General features: G+C 44.9%; 15 non-coding genes and 1 pseudogene across 15 annotated transcripts; 9 read left to right on the top strand and 7 right to left on the bottom strand.

Moving 5' to 3' along the window:
* Window positions 1-140: 140 nt before the first annotated feature.
* On the top strand, window positions 141-222 carry trnas-gcu (transfer RNA serine (anticodon GCU)). The gene has a single exon. It is a non-coding gene; the product is annotated as a tRNA-Ser (tRNA).
* Window positions 223-1,232: 1,010 nt separating this feature from the next.
* On the top strand, window positions 1,233-1,314 carry trnas-gcu (transfer RNA serine (anticodon GCU)). Its single transcript has one exon. It is a non-coding gene; the product is annotated as a tRNA-Ser (tRNA).
* Window positions 1,315-2,324: 1,010 nt separating this feature from the next.
* On the top strand, window positions 2,325-2,409 carry trnas-gcu (transfer RNA serine (anticodon GCU)). Its single transcript has one exon. It is a non-coding gene; the product is annotated as a tRNA-Ser (tRNA).
* Window positions 2,410-3,416: 1,007 nt separating this feature from the next.
* Window positions 3,417-3,501, top strand: trnas-gcu (transfer RNA serine (anticodon GCU)). The gene has a single exon. It is a non-coding gene; the product is annotated as a tRNA-Ser (tRNA).
* A 1,377-nt stretch (window positions 3,502-4,878) lies between these two features.
* Window positions 4,879-4,997, bottom strand: LOC142393328 (5S ribosomal RNA). Its single transcript, XR_012771938.1, has one exon. It is a non-coding gene; the product is annotated as a 5S ribosomal RNA (ribosomal RNA).
* Window positions 4,998-5,355: 358 nt separating this feature from the next.
* LOC142393273 (5S ribosomal RNA) lies at window positions 5,356-5,474 on the top strand. Its single transcript, XR_012771885.1, has one exon. It is a non-coding gene; the product is annotated as a 5S ribosomal RNA (ribosomal RNA).
* Window positions 5,475-5,772: 298 nt separating this feature from the next.
* On the bottom strand, window positions 5,773-5,891 carry LOC142393957 (5S ribosomal RNA). Its single transcript, XR_012772362.1, has one exon. It is a non-coding gene; the product is annotated as a 5S ribosomal RNA (ribosomal RNA).
* Window positions 5,892-13,241: 7,350 nt separating this feature from the next.
* On the bottom strand, window positions 13,242-13,360 carry LOC142393956 (5S ribosomal RNA). Its single transcript, XR_012772361.1, has one exon. It is a non-coding gene; the product is annotated as a 5S ribosomal RNA (ribosomal RNA).
* Window positions 13,361-13,718: 358 nt separating this feature from the next.
* Window positions 13,719-13,837, top strand: LOC142392772 (5S ribosomal RNA). The gene has a single exon (XR_012771407.1). It is a non-coding gene; the product is annotated as a 5S ribosomal RNA (ribosomal RNA).
* Window positions 13,838-14,135: 298 nt separating this feature from the next.
* On the bottom strand, window positions 14,136-14,254 carry LOC142393955 (5S ribosomal RNA). Its single transcript, XR_012772360.1, has one exon. It is a non-coding gene; the product is annotated as a 5S ribosomal RNA (ribosomal RNA).
* A 358-nt stretch (window positions 14,255-14,612) lies between these two features.
* Window positions 14,613-14,731, top strand: LOC142392771 (5S ribosomal RNA). The gene has a single exon (XR_012771406.1). It is a non-coding gene; the product is annotated as a 5S ribosomal RNA (ribosomal RNA).
* Window positions 14,732-15,029: 298 nt separating this feature from the next.
* LOC142393954 (5S ribosomal RNA) lies at window positions 15,030-15,148 on the bottom strand. Its single transcript, XR_012772359.1, has one exon. It is a non-coding gene; the product is annotated as a 5S ribosomal RNA (ribosomal RNA).
* Window positions 15,149-15,506: 358 nt separating this feature from the next.
* LOC142392770 (5S ribosomal RNA) lies at window positions 15,507-15,625 on the top strand. Its single transcript, XR_012771405.1, has one exon. It is a non-coding gene; the product is annotated as a 5S ribosomal RNA (ribosomal RNA).
* A 298-nt stretch (window positions 15,626-15,923) lies between these two features.
* Window positions 15,924-16,042, bottom strand: LOC142393062 (5S ribosomal RNA). Its single transcript, XR_012771684.1, has one exon. It is a non-coding gene; the product is annotated as a 5S ribosomal RNA (ribosomal RNA).
* A 358-nt stretch (window positions 16,043-16,400) lies between these two features.
* LOC142392768 (5S ribosomal RNA) lies at window positions 16,401-16,519 on the top strand. The gene has a single exon (XR_012771403.1). It is a non-coding gene; the product is annotated as a 5S ribosomal RNA (ribosomal RNA).
* A 298-nt stretch (window positions 16,520-16,817) lies between these two features.
* Window position 16,818, bottom strand: part of LOC142393481 (5S ribosomal RNA) — a 129-nt pseudogene continuing 128 nt past the window's right edge.

The raw sequence follows: 16,818 nt of genomic DNA, 5'->3' as shown, positions 1-16,818 counted from the left end.
CTCTTTTTCTGAAAGGAGGATAAATTCATATCCTCTGCACGCGAGGCCATTGTTTCTAATGAGGCTCCAATTTTGAGATCAAAATTACACCAGCTGTAGTTTAAGACGGAATTTTTTATGGTCAAACTTGCAACAGAGAGGACGAGGTGGCCGAGCGGTTAAGGCGATGGACTGCTAATCCATTGTGCTTTGCACGCATGGGTTCGAATCCCATTCTCGTTGGCTTTGCATGTCAAGTTCTCTTCTGGTATGTTAAAATTTCTCATTCAACTACTTACAAGCAGGCTTTTCAAACAATGCTTCTGTTGCAGAATTTTTATTTGCCTAGACCAAGTTCATTTGGGCGATTGAATCTATCATGAAGAACTTTGAGTTTGACTTGAGGCTAATGTGAAAGAGCTGTCTTTCTTTCAGTTTGCATCCACCTTTGCCACATCCAGCTGTTAATCATTTCCTCCACAGAGGACAAATTTAAGACAACTGGAGAATGCGGGCGTCGATCCCGCTACCTTTCACATGCGAAGCGAGCGCTCTACCATTTGAGCTAATTCCCCTTCAATTGATGTATTATTAGCGCTTCCAAATTAACGAACCATTTCTGACCAAACGATCCATTCCTTGATACATAAAAAGGAATAGATCTCACGACTGAAGCTTGTTGGTTTTTATCAGTGTTTTTCAGAGTGGTTGAATGTATCAAGTAGAGTCTTGCGTTCGATCAGTGAGACATGGAAAATCCGTAGTGTTTCATGGTTTGGCAGATTCTTTTTTCTTTCCGATTTTAAACAAATTTGAATTTGCACATTAGTTGGTTTGTCTTTATAAGATGATCATTAAAGCCTCTCACCAGAAGAGCACCTGAAAGATTTCTGAGGAGTGCGGACATCAATCCCGCCACATTTTTTCTGGAAAGCAAGCCCTTTATAATTTGACATCGTTTTTCTTCCATATTTGGGTATATACTGAAGAGATTGTAATAACCCCAACCTTAAATTTGACTTATCCTAAGTGCAATTGCTTTTGTTTCGCCCAATTTTAAATCAAACAACCTCAAACATCCCTACATGGTACCACATTTAGATAATAATGATTCTCTTTTTCTGAAAGGAGGATAAATTCATATCCTCTGCACGCGAGGCCATTGTTTCTAATGAGGCTCCAATTTTGAGATCAAAATTACACCAGCTGTAGTTTAAGACGGAATTTTTTATGGTCAAACTTGCAACAGAGAGGACGAGGTGGCCGAGCGGTTAAGGCGATGGACTGCTAATCCATTGTGCTTTGCACGCATGGGTTCGAATCCCATTCTCGTTGGCTTTGCATGTCAAGTTCTCTTCTGGTATGTTAAAATTTCTCATTCAACTACTTACAAGCAGGCTTTTCAAACAATGCTTCTGTTGCAGAATTTTTATTTGCCTAGACCAAGTTCATTTGGGCGATTGAATCTATCATGAAGAACTTTGAGTTTGACTTGAGGCTAATGTGAAAGAGCTGTCTTTCTTTCAGTTTGCACCCACCTTTGCCACATCCAGCTGTTAATCATTTCCTCCACAGAGGACAAATTTAAGACAACTGGAGAATGCGGGCGTCGATCCCGCTACCTCTCACATGCGAAGCGAGCGGTCTACCATTTGAGCTAATTCCCCTTCAATTGATGTATTATTAGCGCTTCCAAATTAACGAACCATTTCTGACCAAACGATCCATTCCTTGATACATAAAAAGGAATAGATCTCACGACTGAAGCTTGTTGGTTTTTATCAGTGTTTTTCAGAGTGGTTGAATGTATCAAGTAGAGTCTTGCGTTCGATCAGTGAGACATGGAAAATCCGTAGTGTTTCATGGTTTGGCAGATTCTTTTTTCTTTCCGATTTTAAACAAATTTGAATTTGCACATTAGTTGGTTTGTCTTTATAAGATGATCATTAAAGCCTCTCACCAGAAGAGCACCTGAAAGATTTCTGAGGAGTGCGGACATCAATCCCGCCACATTTTTTCTGGAAAGCAAGCCCTTTATAATTTGACAAAGTTTTTCTTCCATATTTGGGTATATACTGAAGAGATTGTAATAACCCCAACCTTAAATTTGACTTATCCTAAGTGCAATTGCTTTTGTTTCGCCCAATTTTAAATCAAACAACCTCAAACATCCCTACATGGTACCACATTTAGATAATAATGATTCTCTTTTTCTGAAAGGAGGATAAATTCATATCCTCTGCACGCGAGGCCATTGTTTCTAATGAGGCTCCAATTTTGAGATCAAAATTACACCAGCTGTAGTTTAAGACGGAATTTTTTATGGTCAAACTTGCAACAGAGAGGACGAGGTGGCCGAGCGGTTAAGGCGATGGACTGCTAATCCATTGTGCTTTGCACGCATGGGTTCGAATCCCATTCTCGTGGGCTTTGCATGTCAAGTTCTCTTTTGGTATGTTAAAATTTCTCATTCAACTACTTACAAGCAGGCTTTTCAAACAATGCTTCTGTTGCAGAATTTTTATTTGCCTAGACCAAGTTCATTTGGGCGATTGAATCTATCATGAAGAACTTTGAGTTTGACTTGAGGCTAATGTGAAAGAGCTGTCTTTCTTTCAGTTTGCACCCACCTTTGCCACATCCAGCTGTTAATCATTTCCTCCACAGAGGACAAATTTAAGACAACTGGAGAATGCGGGCGTCGATCCCGCTACCTCTCACATGCGAAGCGAGCGGTCTACCATTTGAGCTAATTCCCCTTTAATTGATGTATTATTAGCGCTTCCAAATTATCGAACCATTTCTGACCAAACGATCCATTCCTTGATACATAAAAAGGAATAGATCTCACGACTGAAGCTTGTTGGTTTTTATCAGTGTTTTTCAGAGTGGTTGAATGTATCAAGTAGAGTCTTGCGTTCGATCAGTGAGACATGGAAAATCCGTAGTGTTTCATGGTTTGGCAGATTCTTTTTTCTTTCCGATTTTAAACAAATTTGAATTTGCACATTAGTTGGTTTGTCTTTATAAGATGATCATTAAAGCCTCTCACCAGAAGAGCACCTGAAAGATTTCTGAGGAGTGCGGACATCAATCCCGCCACATTTTTTCTGGAAAGCAAGCCCTTTATAATTTGACATCGTTTTTCTTCCATATTTGGGTATATACTGAAGAGATTGTAATAACTCCAACCTTAAATTTGACTTATCCTAAGTGCAATTGCTTTTGTTTCGCCCAATTTTAAATCAAACAACCTCAAACATCCCTACATGGTACCACATTTAGATAATAATGATTCTATTTTTGTGAAAGGAGGATAAATTCATTTCCTCTGCACGCGAGGCCATTGTTTCTAATGAGGCTCCAATTTTGAGATCAAAATTACACCAGCTGTAGTTTAAGACGGAATTTTTTATGATCAAACTTGCAACAGAGAGGACGAGGTGGCCGAGCGGTTAAGGCGATGGACTGCTAATCCATTGTGCTTTGCACGCATGGGTTCGAATCCCATTCTCGTGGGCTTTGCATGTCAAGTTCTCTTTTGGTATGTTAAAATTTCTCATTCAACTACTTACAAGCAGGCTTTTCAAACAATGCTTCTGTTGCAGAATTTTTATTTGCCTAGACCAAGTTCATTTGGGCGATTGAATCTATCATGAAGAACTTTGAGTTTGACTTGAGGCTAATGTGAAAGAGCTGTCTTTCTTTCAGTTTGCACCCACCTTTGCCACATCCAGCTGTTAATCATTTCCTCCACAGAGGACAAATTTAAGACAACTGGAGAATGCGGGCGTCGATCCCGCTACCTCTCACATGCAAAGCGAGCGCTCTACCATTTGAGCTAATTCCCCTTCGATTGATGTATTATTAGCGCTTCCAAATTAACGAACCATTTCTGACCAAACGATCCATTCCTTGATACATAAAAAGGAATAGATCTCACGACTGAAGCTTGTTGGTTTTTATCAGTGTTTTTCAGAGTGGTTGAATGTATCAAGTAGAGTCTTGCGTTCGATCAGTGAGACATGGAAAATCCGTAGTGTTTCATGGTTTGGCAGATTCTTTTTTCTTTCCGATTTTAAACAAATTTGAATTTGCACATTAGTTGGTTTGTCTTTATAAGATGATCATTAAAACCTCTCACCAGCAGAGCACCTGAAAGATTTCTGAGGAGTGCGCACATCAATCCCGCCACATTTTTTCTGGAAAGCAAGCCCTTTATAATTTGACAAAGTTTTTCTTCCATATTTGGGTATATTCTGAAGAGATTGTAATAACCCCAACCTTAAATTTGACTTATCCTAAGTGCAATTGCTTTTTTTTCGCCCAATTTTAAATCAAACAACCTCAAACATCCCTACATGGTACCACATTTAGATAATAATGATTCTCTTTTTCTGAAAGGAGGATAAATTCATATCCTCTGCACGCGAGGCCATTGTTTCTAATGAGGCTCCAATTTTGAGATCAAAATTATACCAGTGGACGAGATCAGGCGTGCTCAGGGCGGTGTGGCCATCTGCTCTCAGAAGCTAAGCAGAGTCGGGCCTGGTTAGTACTTGGATGGGAGACCGCCTGGGAATACCAGGTGCTTTAAGCCTTTTGGCTTCTCCAGGCGCATGCAGTTTGGCTACGTCAAATGCAAAAGCAGTCCCTGTTTGACTTTTTAGAACTTGTCCTTTCTCAGGACAAAGTTAAATGTATGAGGATCAAAGCCAACAATGGCCTGGGACATCTCAGCAGATCCAGGATCAGCGACATGGAGACTGAGAGCCAAACAGAAACAGAGGTGTCTGCCAACCAATCAGCAGCAGCCCAAGCTGGTTAACTTCCTGGTGTCTGTGTGGCACACGGTGATGGTCAGATGTTACATGCAGGCCGCAGAGAGAAGAGAAAAAAAGTTTACTGCACCTGGTATTCCCAAGCGGTCTCCCATCCAAGTACTAACCAGGCCCGACCCTGCTTGGCTTCCGAGATCGGACGAGATCGGGCGTGTTCAGGGCGGTGTGGCCGTAAGCCACAGTCCCTGTGACAAATATATGTTATATGGGTGCTGGAACCATACGTTTCCCCTATTTTTACCAGAGAGCTGGCTTGAGAGGCTGCTGTTGAGCCTGCACGTTGACTTCCCTGATGTGATTGTTCTCTGCAGCTGAAAATGGGACTCTCAGATGACTTAGAGTCGGTCAAAATCCTCTGTTAACTGTGTGTAGTTTTGTGTCCGTTGGCATATAGAGAAACCAGAGAAGCTCAATCCCACGACACGCTCATAAACTGCGTCTTCTCTAAACAGTATAGTTCTATTTTAGAAGTCGGAATACAATAACAGATTCTGTTTCAGAACCTATAAAAAGCTGGTTTGGGATTCCATTGCTGGCCTACGGCCACACCACCCTGAACACGCCTGATCTCGTCAGATCTCAGAAGCCAAGCAGAGTCGGGCCTGGTTAGTACTTGGATGGGAGACCGCCTGGGAATACCAGGTGCTGTAAGCCTTTTGGCTTCTCCAGGCGCATGCAGTTTGGCTACGTCAAATGCAAAAGCAGTCCCTGTTTGACTTTTTGGAACTTGTCCTTTCTGAGGACAAAGTTAAATGTATGAGGATCAAAGCCAACAATGGCCTGGGACATCTCAGCAGATCCAGGATCAGCAACATGGAGACTGAGAGCCAAACAGAAACAGAGGTGTCTGCCAACCAATCAGCAGCAGCCCAAGCTGGTTAACTTCCTGGTGTCTGTGTGGCACACGGTGATGGTCAGATGTTACATGCAGGCCGCAGAGAGAAGAGAAAAAAGCTTACAGCACCTGGTATTCCCAAGCGGTCTCCCATCCAAGTACTAACCAGGCCCGACCCTGCTTGGCTTCCGAGATCGGACGAGATCGGGCGTGTTCAGGGCGGTGTGGCCGTAAGCCACAGTCCCTGTGACAAATATATGTTATATAGGTGCTGGAACCATACGTTTCCCCTATTTTTACCAGAGAGCTGGCTTGAGAGGCTGCTGTTGAGCCTGCACGTTTACTTCCCTGATGTGATTGTTCTCTGTAGCTGAAAATGGGACTCTCAGATAACTTAGTGTCTGTCAAAAGCCTCTGTTCCCTGTGTGTAGTTTTGTGTCCGTTGTCATATAGAGAAACCAGGGAAGCTCAATCCCACGACATGCTCATAAACTGCGTCTTCTCTAAAGAGTATAGTTCTATTTTACAAGTGGGAATACAATAACAGATTCTGTTTCAGAATCTATAAAGAGCTGGTTTGTGATTCCTTTGCTGGCTTACGGCCACACCCCCATGATCACTTGTTACAGTCGGTGCCCTGCAGTAATTTGTTTGAGAAAGAGCGTGCGTTTGAAAGAGTGAGTGAAAGTGTTTTGACTGATCGTGTGTGAGCTAGATTTGTTTGTATAGTTGTGTGTTTTGTTTTATTCCCCCAGCAGCTTCGCTGTTCGGGGGAACGTCCTCGTTTCGTGTGTTTTTGTAATCGGATTGACAACATGGCAAACGAAACAATGGAACGGAAAATGACAACAATACAGAACAATGGAACAATGGAAAGAAAGCGAGATTAGGAGAGTAAATGAAGGTATGAATAAAGGAGGAAATGAAAATGGAGGAGAGAAAGTGAGAAAGAATGGAGAAGTGAATGCAGATACTTGGAAGGGAGAAAGCAGAAGTGCGAGTTTGAATGAAGAGAATATGAAGAATGAAAGGGAAAAAGTGAAAGACGGTGGCTTCAGAAAGGAGCTGACCGTGATTGTGGAGCTGGCAGGGCCAGACAAAGTGACACTAATGGAGTTGCTTAGAGGCATAAAGGAAAGCTGCGGTATAGTTCTTGCCTGCAGAATGAAGGCAAAGAGCACGTATGAGATCACCATGCAGGACGGGAAAGGCAAGGCGCGCCTCATGAACGGCTTCTTATTAAAGGGAGTGCGGATTATGGCAAAGGAAGTCAGGAGCAATGAACTAGTTGTATCCTTCCTCAACTTGCCCCTGTACATCACGGACGAGGAAATATGCGAAAAAATAGCAACTTGGGGGGTGAAGGCAACTTCGCCGATCAAAAGGAGGAAATTACAGGGGCATTACGCACGAGAGTGCAATGATGGGACAGACAAAGAGCAGCAAAACGGAGAACAGGAGGAGCAGAACGGAGGTGGAGGAGCGAGCCAGGAGATTGTTGGTGGTGAGGAGGAGCAGAACGGAGGTGGAGCAATGAGCTTGGAGCTTGTTGGTGGAGAGGAGGAGCAGAGCGGAGGTGGAGTAGAGAGCCTGGAGCTGGTTGAAGGAGAGGAGGAGGAGCAGAGCGGAGGTGGAGTAGAGAGCCTGGAGCTCGCTGGTGGAGAGGAGGAGCAGAGCGGAGGTGGAGCAGAGAGCCTGGAGCTCGCTGGTGGAGAGGAGGAGCAGAGCGGAGGTGGAGCAGAGAGCTTGGAGCTCGTTGGTGGAGAGGAGGTGCAGAGCGGAGGTGGAGCAGGAAGCCTGGAGCTCGTTGACGGAGAGGAGGAGGAGCAGAGCGGAGGTGGAGCAGGAAGCCTGGAGCTGGTTGACGGAGAGGAGGAGCAGAGCGGAGGTGGAGCAGGAAGCCTGGAGCTGGTTGACGGAGAGGAGGAGCAGAGCGGAGGTGGAGCAGGAAGCCTGGAGCTGGTTGACGGAGAGGTGGAGCAGATGGAGGAGGGAGGCGAGCGAGATGGAGAGGAGGAGGACCTGCCGGTGGTGGAGGAGACACCAACGCAGAAGAGAGGGGAGAAGGAGAGAGATGGCCACAACGGCAGCGAGCAAGGAGAGGACAGAGGAGAGGAGAGGAGAGCCATGGTGGAGAGAAGAAGACGGCAGACGAGTGGAGCAAGCAGAGGACTGAGGAGGCAGCGGGGAGGGGGGGTAGGGGGGTCAAGGGAGGACTTGCAGACAGGGCAAGAATGTGAATGGGCAATGGGAGAAGATACAGACAGCAGTGGGGATGACATGGAGGAGGTGATTGCAACCAGAAAAAGGCCTTTGGGGAAAAGAGAAGTGAAAAGGATTGGGAAGGTGAAAAAGAGTTTAAAATGAAGAGAAAGATAATTGTGTATATACTACTATTTATGTTAAAAATTACATCTTTTAATGTAAATGGGCTGCTTGACAAAAATAGAAGGCAACAAGCCCGGCAGGTGTGTAACAGGGATATTATGTGTGTGCAAGAGACACATTGGGATGAGGAGTGCATGAGAGAAGTTAAGAAGGAATGGATGGGAGAAATGTATGTGAATAACAGTGGGGCAAAGTCCAGAGGGGTGGCTATTCTATTGAAGAGGGGAGTAGTCAGCAATATAAAGAAGTGTGTGGATGATGGGGAGGGGCGAATGATAGGGATCACGTTTGATTATGTGGGGAAAGAATACAGACTAATAAATGTGTATGCACCAAATGAGGAGAAGGAGAGAAAGGTCTTCTTTGAGGGAATAGGAGGAATGTGTGGGGAGAACTGCATGGTGGTGGGAGACTTTAACGTATGGTGTGGGAGACAGGATGCATCTGCGAGTGTGTGCTTTAAGAGCGACTCTACAAGAGGTGTGTTGAAAGAGGTAATGAGAGTGAACGGATTGATAGATGTATGGAGGGAGAGGAATCCAGAGAAGAGAGAGTTCACATTCAGGCAAGTGGTGAGAGGGGTGTTAAAGCAGAGCCGGATAGATTTAGTGCTCAGTACGAGGGACATAGAGAATAAGATAGGAAAGATAGAATATAGGGTAACTGCACTGAGCGACCACATGATGGTAGGGTTTAGTTTAGGACAAGGCATAGAGAGGAGGGGGGGGGGGGTTGGTGTTTGAATGGTGAGTTGCTGAAAGAAAGGAAGTATAAGGAGAAAGTGAGAGACTTTATTGCAAGGAGAATAAATGAAAACATGTATGAGGATGACATTGGGAGGTGGTGGGAAAGCTTTAAAGAGGAGATAAAGGATCTGAGCATAGCTTATAGTAGAAACAGGAGTAGGGAAGAGAAGGAAAGAGAGCAGAGGTTAAAGCGAGAATTAGACCGAGAAGCAGAGAGAGCAGATAGGGAAGCAGGATATGATTTAGGGAGGTATATAGGAATTAAAGGATAAGACCGGTTTTTTGACATTGGGCCCTTGATTTCACATTATAACATGATGTTCTACTCACCCCTGCTTGTTGTTGAACACATAAAAAAATCCGGGTTACTAATTTTGAATTTTAGCTGAATGAATAAATAGGCAGCAGGTCTGTGGGCTGTCTGTGGTAGCAGCACGAGAGGACGTCAGTTACACCCACTTTACGACGAAAAAATCAAAATTACAATAACCCGGATTTTTTTAAGTAAGCGACGCACCTCCACGTTATCAGTGCTAATGTAGAGTAATTAATAAATTATAAACAGCATAGTTTGTGCCTGTATAAGCTTGCCCATAGGAAACCGTTTCATGGCCGAATATCTCAAGAGAGCAGCCAGACGCCTCTCGAATATCTTCGGAACAGCTCCAAATGTTCAACAACAAGCAGGGGTGAGTAGAACATCATGTTATAATGTGAAATCAAGGGCCCAATGTCAAAAAACCGGTCTTATCCTTTAAGGAGGAGCTGAAAGGGATAGAGCAGAAGAAGTGTATGGGAGCGATAGTTAGAAGCAGGGCCAGATACGCCATTGAGGGAGAGAAGTGCACAGGATATTTTTTAGGGTTAGAGAAGACAAAGAAGAAGAGGAATTTTTTAGAACAGGTAGAGGGAAAGAAGGGAGAGAAGATAAAAGATTTTGTAGGGATAGCGGATAGAGTAGAAGAGTTTTATAGGGATTTATTTAGGAAAGAAGAGGTAGATGAGGAGAGCATAGGGCAGGTAATAGATAAGGTAAGGGCTAGGCTAACAGAGGAGGGCAGGGACATGTGTGAGGGTGAGATAGGGACGGGAGAAATAGAGAAAGCGATAGGGGGGTTAGGGAGGAATAAGAGTCCAGGGTTAGATGGGTTGACAGGGGAATTCTACAGAGAGTTCAGAGAGGAATTAGTGCCTGTGTTAGATAAACTATTTAAATGGATAGAAGAAAAGGGAGAGATGCCAGTTAGTATGATGATAGGATTAGTTAGTATAATACACAAGAAAGGGGATAGGGACAGATTAGAAAACTACAGACCACTGAGCATGTTAAATGGAGATTATAAAATATTAGCACGGGTGCTAGCAAACAGGATCAAAAGAGTAATAGGGACGGTGGTGGGAAGCACACAGGCTTACAGCATACCAGGTAGGGACATAGCAGACACAATAAGTAGCATCAGGGACACGATAGATTACATGAAGGGAGGAACAGGAGGGTTAGTGGTTAGTTTAGATCTGAACAAAGCTTTTGACAGAGTAGACCACACATACTTGTACAGGGTGTTAGAAAAGGTAGGGTTTGGGGAGAGGTCAGTGGGATGGATTAAGAGGTTATATGATAGGGCAGTTAGTTGTGTTAAAATAAATGGGATAATCACAGACACGTTTAGATTAGAGAGGTCAGTTAGGCAAGGGTGTCCGCTATCGGCTCTGCTGTACTCGTTATCTGCAGAGCCTTTAGCGGTGATGCTGGAGAAAAACGACAGGATCAGAGGCATAGAGTTGCCAGGGGGGCACATGAGTTTAGTATATCAGTACGCAGATGACAAGACAGTTACGGTTAGGGACAGGGAGAGCGTAGCTGAGGTCTTAGAGAGTGTAGAGCTGTATGGTAGGGCATCAGGGGCGAAATTGAACAAAGAAAAGTCAGAGGTCATGTATATAGGGGCAGGTAGAGCAGGGCAAACAGAACTAGGGTTGAAGGAGAAGAAGGATTATTTTAAAGTGTTAGGTGTAAACTTAGGGATAGAGGCCAGAGAAGGGAGAGATATGCAGTATGAAGGGCTAATGAATAGCATCAAAAAAACACTGGAGTTTTGGAAGAAGAGAGGGCTTACATTGAGGGGGAAGGTGGTGGTGGTGAATGCGTTAATAGTGAGTAAGATTGGTTATGTGATGAATGTGTTGGATGTGCCTGAGAGAGTGTTGAAGGAGATGGAGAGAATGGTGAATGAGTTTTTATGGGATGGGAAAGGAGTTAGGATAGCTAGGGAGGTGTTGGAGAATGAGTATGAGGATGGTGGGTTAAAACTAATAAATTTAGAAAGGAAAAAGAAAGCAATGAGAGTGAAAATGATGGTGAGATATTTAAAAAATAAAAAAGATCAAGTGTGGAAGGTGTTTCTAGGGAGGGCAATAGATGAATGTGGTGGATGTGGTGGGAGTGCGGTGTACATGGATTTGAAGGAAGGTATGTTGAGCGGAGTGTCTGAGTTTCATAAGGAGGTGCTGGGAGCGTGGGGGGAGTTTGTGAAAAATGTGGAGTATGAATGTAAGAATGTGAGGCAGGTGTGGGAGCAGCCAGTGTTTTTAAACCCGAAAATCACTTGTAGGGGGAGCACAATATATAACAGGCTGATGTGGAGGGCAGGGATCAGGAAAGTGAGGGACATAGTGTATGAATATGTACCAGGATTTATGAGGGCACAGGTGATGGTGGACGAGGTGAGAGAAAGGGGGGATGAGATGGCGCTGAGAACGGCAGAAGGGGTAATGGGGAAAATAAGGGAGGGAATGCCGAGTGAATGAGTGAGAATGATTGAGGGTGAGGTGGGGGAAAATGAAAATGAAGCTGGAGAAATGGGAATGTATGTGGGGGAAGGGGAGGGGAGGATGAATGTAATGAGTGTGAAAGCAAGGGTGATATACAGAAGTCTGAGAAGGAAAGAAATAAAGAGACCGGCAGCAGAGAAAGTGTGGGAGAGGGTGATGGAGGACATGGATGAAAAAGGAATATGGAAAAACCTAAGGGTTAAATTTAACACCCCTGAATGCGAGAACTTTGATTTTATGTTGAGGCACAACAGGATTTTTAATAATTTATTAATAAGTAGATTTGATGTGAATGTAAAGAAAGAATGTGATGTGTGCGGTGTGGGGGTGGAAACGTGTACGCATGAGTTTGTTGAATGTGGGGAACTGGTAGAGTATTTTAAGAAAATGAGAAAACTCATAAATAGATGTTGGGATAAAGAAGTGTGGGGGGAAACGGGCTGGAGAGAGGTGTGGTTGTTTGGAGTGAGTGGAAGGATGGATGGGAAGAATGCAAATTTGATAAATTATGTTTTAAGTCACGCCAGGTATGCTGTTAAAATGAGGAGGGACATAGCCCATTATGAAAAAAAGAAAGTGGAGGTGTGGAGTATTTTTAAAAGCATCACGAAAAGGGACGTGCACAGTGTTTTCACACACTTAGGGGTAGAAGAGTTCACCGAGGGTTTTGTGGAGGGGAGCACGTTCATACAGATTGGGGATGGGGGTGTGAAGTTAGACTTTGGGTAGAGCAAGGGTGGCTTTTAATGTTTTTATTTATTTCAATGGTTTGGTGAGGGGGCCTGTGGGCGCGAGGAGAAGGAGAAGACCGACAGGCTGTCTCACTTGTTTTAGTTTTAGTTTTAGTTTTGTCAAGCTGTTTTTTCTGTTAAGAGTTATATTTTTATTGTTTAAATTTTATTTTTATTTCTATGGGTTGGTGAGGGGGCCTGTGGGCGAGAGGGAAGTGAAGAACCACGGGCTGTCTCACTAATTTTTTGTTCTGTCATAATGGATTTCTGTCTTTTGGTTCCATTTATATGGTTTCGTGAGAAGGTCTGTGGGATGGAAGAGAGGGAGAAGACCCAATGATAGCCTCACAAATTTGTGTTTTTGCTTTGACTGTATTGTAAATAATATATGTGTATATAAGGTTCAAATGAGTATACATGTAAATATGTGATTTGATGTATGGTGAAATTTGTACTTTTTGATAATAAAAGAGAAAAAAAAAAAAAAAAAAAAAACACGACTGATCTCGTCAGATCTCAGAAGCCAAGCAGAGTCGGGCCTGGTTAGTACTTGGATGGGAGACCGCCTGGGAATACCAGGTGCTGTAAGCCTTTTGGCTTCTCCAGGCGCATGCAGTTTGGCTACGTCAAATGCAAAACTAGTCCCTGTTTGACTTTTTGGAACTTGTCCTTTCTGAGGACAAAGTTAAATGTATGAGGATCAAAGCCAACAATGGCCTGGGACATCTCAGCAGATCCAGGATCAGCAACATGGAGACTGAGAGCCAAACAGAAACAGAGGTGTCTGCCAACCAATCAGCAGCAGCCCAAGCTGGTTAACTTCCTGGTGTCTGTGTGGCACACGGTGATGGTCAGATGTTACATGCAGGCCGCAGAGAGAAGAGAAAAAAGCTTACAGCACCTGGTATTCCCAAGCGGTCTCCCATCCAAGTACTAACCAGGCCCGACCCTGCTTGGCTTCCGAGATCGGACGAGATCGGGCGTGTTCAGGGCGGTGTGGCCGTAAGCCACAGTCCCTGTGACAAATATATGTTATATGGGTGCTGGAACCATACGTTTCCCCTATTTTTACCAGAGAGCTGGCTTGAGAGGCTGCTGTTGAGCCTGCACGTTGACTTCCCTGATGTGATTGTTCTTTGCAGCTGAAAATGGGACTCTCAGATAACTTAGTGTCTGTCAAAAGCCTCTGTTCCCTGTGTGTAGTTTTGTGTCCGTTGTCATATAGAGAAACCAGGGAAGCTCAATCCCACGACATGCTCATAAACTGCGTCTTCTCTAAACAGTATAGTTCTATTTTACAAGTCGGAATACAATAACAGATTCTGTCTCAGAATCTATAAAGAGCTGGTTTGTGATTCCATTGCTGGCTTACGGCCACACCACCCTGAACACGCCTGATCTCGTCAGATCTCAGAAGCCAAGCAGAGTCGGGCCTGGTTAGTACTTGGATGGGAGACCGCCTGGGAATACCAGGTGCTGTAAGCCTTTTGGCTTCTCCAGGCGCATGCAGTTTGGCTACGTCAAATGCAAAACTAGTCCCTGTTTGACTTTTTGGAACTTGTCCTTTCTGAGGACAAAGTTAAATGTATGAGGATCAAAGCCAACAATGGCCTGGGACATCTCAGCAGATCCAGGATCAGCAACATGGAGACTGAGAGCCAAACAGAAACAGAGGTGTCTGCCAACCAATCAGCAGCAGCCCAAGCTGGTTAACTTCCTGGTGTCTGTGTGGCACACGGTAATGGTCAGATGTTACATGCAGGCCGCAGAGAGAAGAGAAAAAAGCTTACAGCACCTGGTATTCCCAAGCGGTCTCCCATCCAAGTACTAACCAGGCCCGACCCTGCTTGGCTTCCGAGATCGGACGAGATCGGGCGTGTTCAGGGCGGTGTGGCCGTAAGCCACAGTCCCTGTGACAAATATATGTTATATGGGTGCTGGAACCATACGTTTCCCCTATTTTTACCAGAGAGCTGGCTTGAGAGGCTGCTGTTGAGCCTGCACGTTGACTTCCCTGATGTGATTGTTCTTTGCAGCTGAAAATGGGACTCTCAGATAACTTAGTGTCTGTCAAAAGCCTCTGTTCCCTGTGTGTAGTTTTGTGTCCGTTGTCATATAGAGAAACCAGGGAAGCTCAATCCCACGACATGCTCATAAACTGCGTCTTCTCTAAACAGTATAGTTCTATTTTACAAGTCGGAATACAATAACAGATTCTGTTTCAGAATCTATAAAGAGCTGGTTTGTGATTCCATTGCTGGCTTACGGCCACACCACCCTGAACACGCCTGATCTCGTCAGATCTCAGAAGCCAAGCAGAGTCGGGCCTGGTTAGTACTTGGATGGGAGACCGCCTGGGAATACCAGGTGCTGTAAGCCTTTTGGCTTCTCCAGGCGCATGCAGTTTGGCTACGTCAAATGCAAAACTAGTCCCTGTTTGACTTTTTGGAACTTGTCCTTTCTGAGGACAAAGTTAAATGTATGAGGATCAAAGCCAACAATGGCCTGGGACATCTCAGCAGATCCAGGATCAGCAACATGGAGACTAAGAGCCAAACAGAAACAGAGGTGTCTGCCAACCAATCAGCAGCAGCCCAAGCTGGTTAACTTCCTGGTGTCTGTGTGGCACACGGTAATGGTCAGATGTTACATGCAGGCCGCAGAGAGAAGAGAAAAAAGCTTACAGCACCTGGTATTCCCAAGCGGTCTCCCATCCAAGTACTAACCAGGCCCGACCCTGCTTGGCTTCCGAGATCGGACGAGATCGGGCGTGTTCAGGGCGGTGTGGCCGTAAGCCACAGTCCCTGTGACAAATATATGTTATATGGGTGCTGGAACCATACGTTTCCCCTATTTTTACCAGAGAGCTGGCTTGAGAGGCTGCTGTTGAGCCTGCACGTTGACTTCCCTGATGTGATTGTTCTTTGCAGCTGAAAATGGGACTCTCAGATAACTTAGTGTCTGTCAAAAGCCTCTGTTCCCTGTGTGTAGTTTTGTGTCCGTTGTCATATAGAGAAACCAGGGAAGCTCAATCCCACGACATGCTCATAAACTGCGTCTTCTCTAAACAGTATAGTTCTATTTTACAAGTCGGAATACAATAACAGATTCTGTCTCAGAATCTATAAAGAGCTGGTTTGTGATTCCATTGCTGGCTTACGGCCACACCACCCTGAACACGCCTGATCTCGTCAGATCTCAGAAGCCAAGCAGAGTCGGGCCTGGTTAGTACTTGGATGGGAGACCGCCTGGGAATACCAGGTGCTGTAAGCCTTTTGGCTTCTCCAGGCGCATGCAGTTTGGCTACGTCAAATGCAAAACTAGTCCCTGTTTGACTTTTTGGAACTTGTCCTTTCTGAGGACAAAGTTAAATGTATGAGGATCAAAGCCAACAATGGCCTGGGACATCTCAGCAGATCCAGGATCAGCAACATGGAGACTGAGAGCCAAACAGAAACAGAGGTGTCTGCCAACCAATCAGCAGCAGCCCAAGCTGGTTAACTTCCTGGTGTCTGTGTGGCACACGGTAATGGTCAGATGTTACATGCAGGCCGCAGAGAGAAGAGAAAAAAGCTTACAGCACCTGGTATTCCCAAGCGGTCTCCCATCCAAGTACTAACCAGGCCCGACCCTGCTTGGCTTACGAGATCGGACGAGATCGGGCGTGTTCAGGGCGGTGTGGCCGTAAGCCACAGTCCCTGTGACAAATATATGTTATATGGGTGCTGGAACCATACGTTTCCCCTATTTTTACCAGAGAGCTGGCTTGAGAGGCTGCTGTTGAGCCTGCACGTTGACTTCCCTGATGTGATTGTTCTTTGCAGCTGAAAATGGGACTCTCAGATAACTTAGTGTCTGTCAAAAGCCTCTGTTCCCTGTGTGTAGTTTTGTGTCCGTTGTCATATAGAGAAACCAGGGAAGCTCAATCCCACGACATGCTCATAAACTGCGTCTTCTCTAAACAGTATAGTTCTATTTTACAAGTCGGAATACAATAACAGATTCTGTTTCAGAATCTATAAAGAGCTGGTTTGTGATTCCATTGCTGGCTTACGGCCACACCACCCTGAACACGCCTGATCTCGTCAGATCTCAGAAGCCAAGCAGAGTCGGGCCTGGTTAGTACTTGGATGGGAGACCGCCTGGGAATACCAGGTGCTGTAAGCCTTTTGGCTTCTCCAGGCGCATGCAGTTTGGCTACGTCAAATGCAAAACTAGTCCCTGTTTGACTTTTTGGAACTTGTCCTTTCTGAGGACAAAGTTAAATGTATGAGGATCAAAGCCAACAATGGCCTGGGACATCTCAGCAGATCCAGGATCAGCAACATGGAGACTGAGAGCCAAACAGAAACAGAGGTGTCTGCCAACCAATCAGCAGCAGCCCAAGCTGGTTAACTTCCTGGTGTCTGTGTGGCACACGGTAATGGTCAGATGTTACATGCAGGCCGCAGAGAGAAGAGAAAAAA

Source organism: Odontesthes bonariensis, chromosome 11 (genome assembly GCF_027942865.1).
Source record: "Odontesthes bonariensis isolate fOdoBon6 chromosome 11, fOdoBon6.hap1, whole genome shotgun sequence".
Lineage (NCBI taxonomy): Eukaryota > Metazoa > Chordata > Actinopteri > Atheriniformes > Atherinopsidae > Odontesthes > Odontesthes bonariensis.
This window is presented reverse-complemented; position numbering and strand designations above follow the sequence as displayed.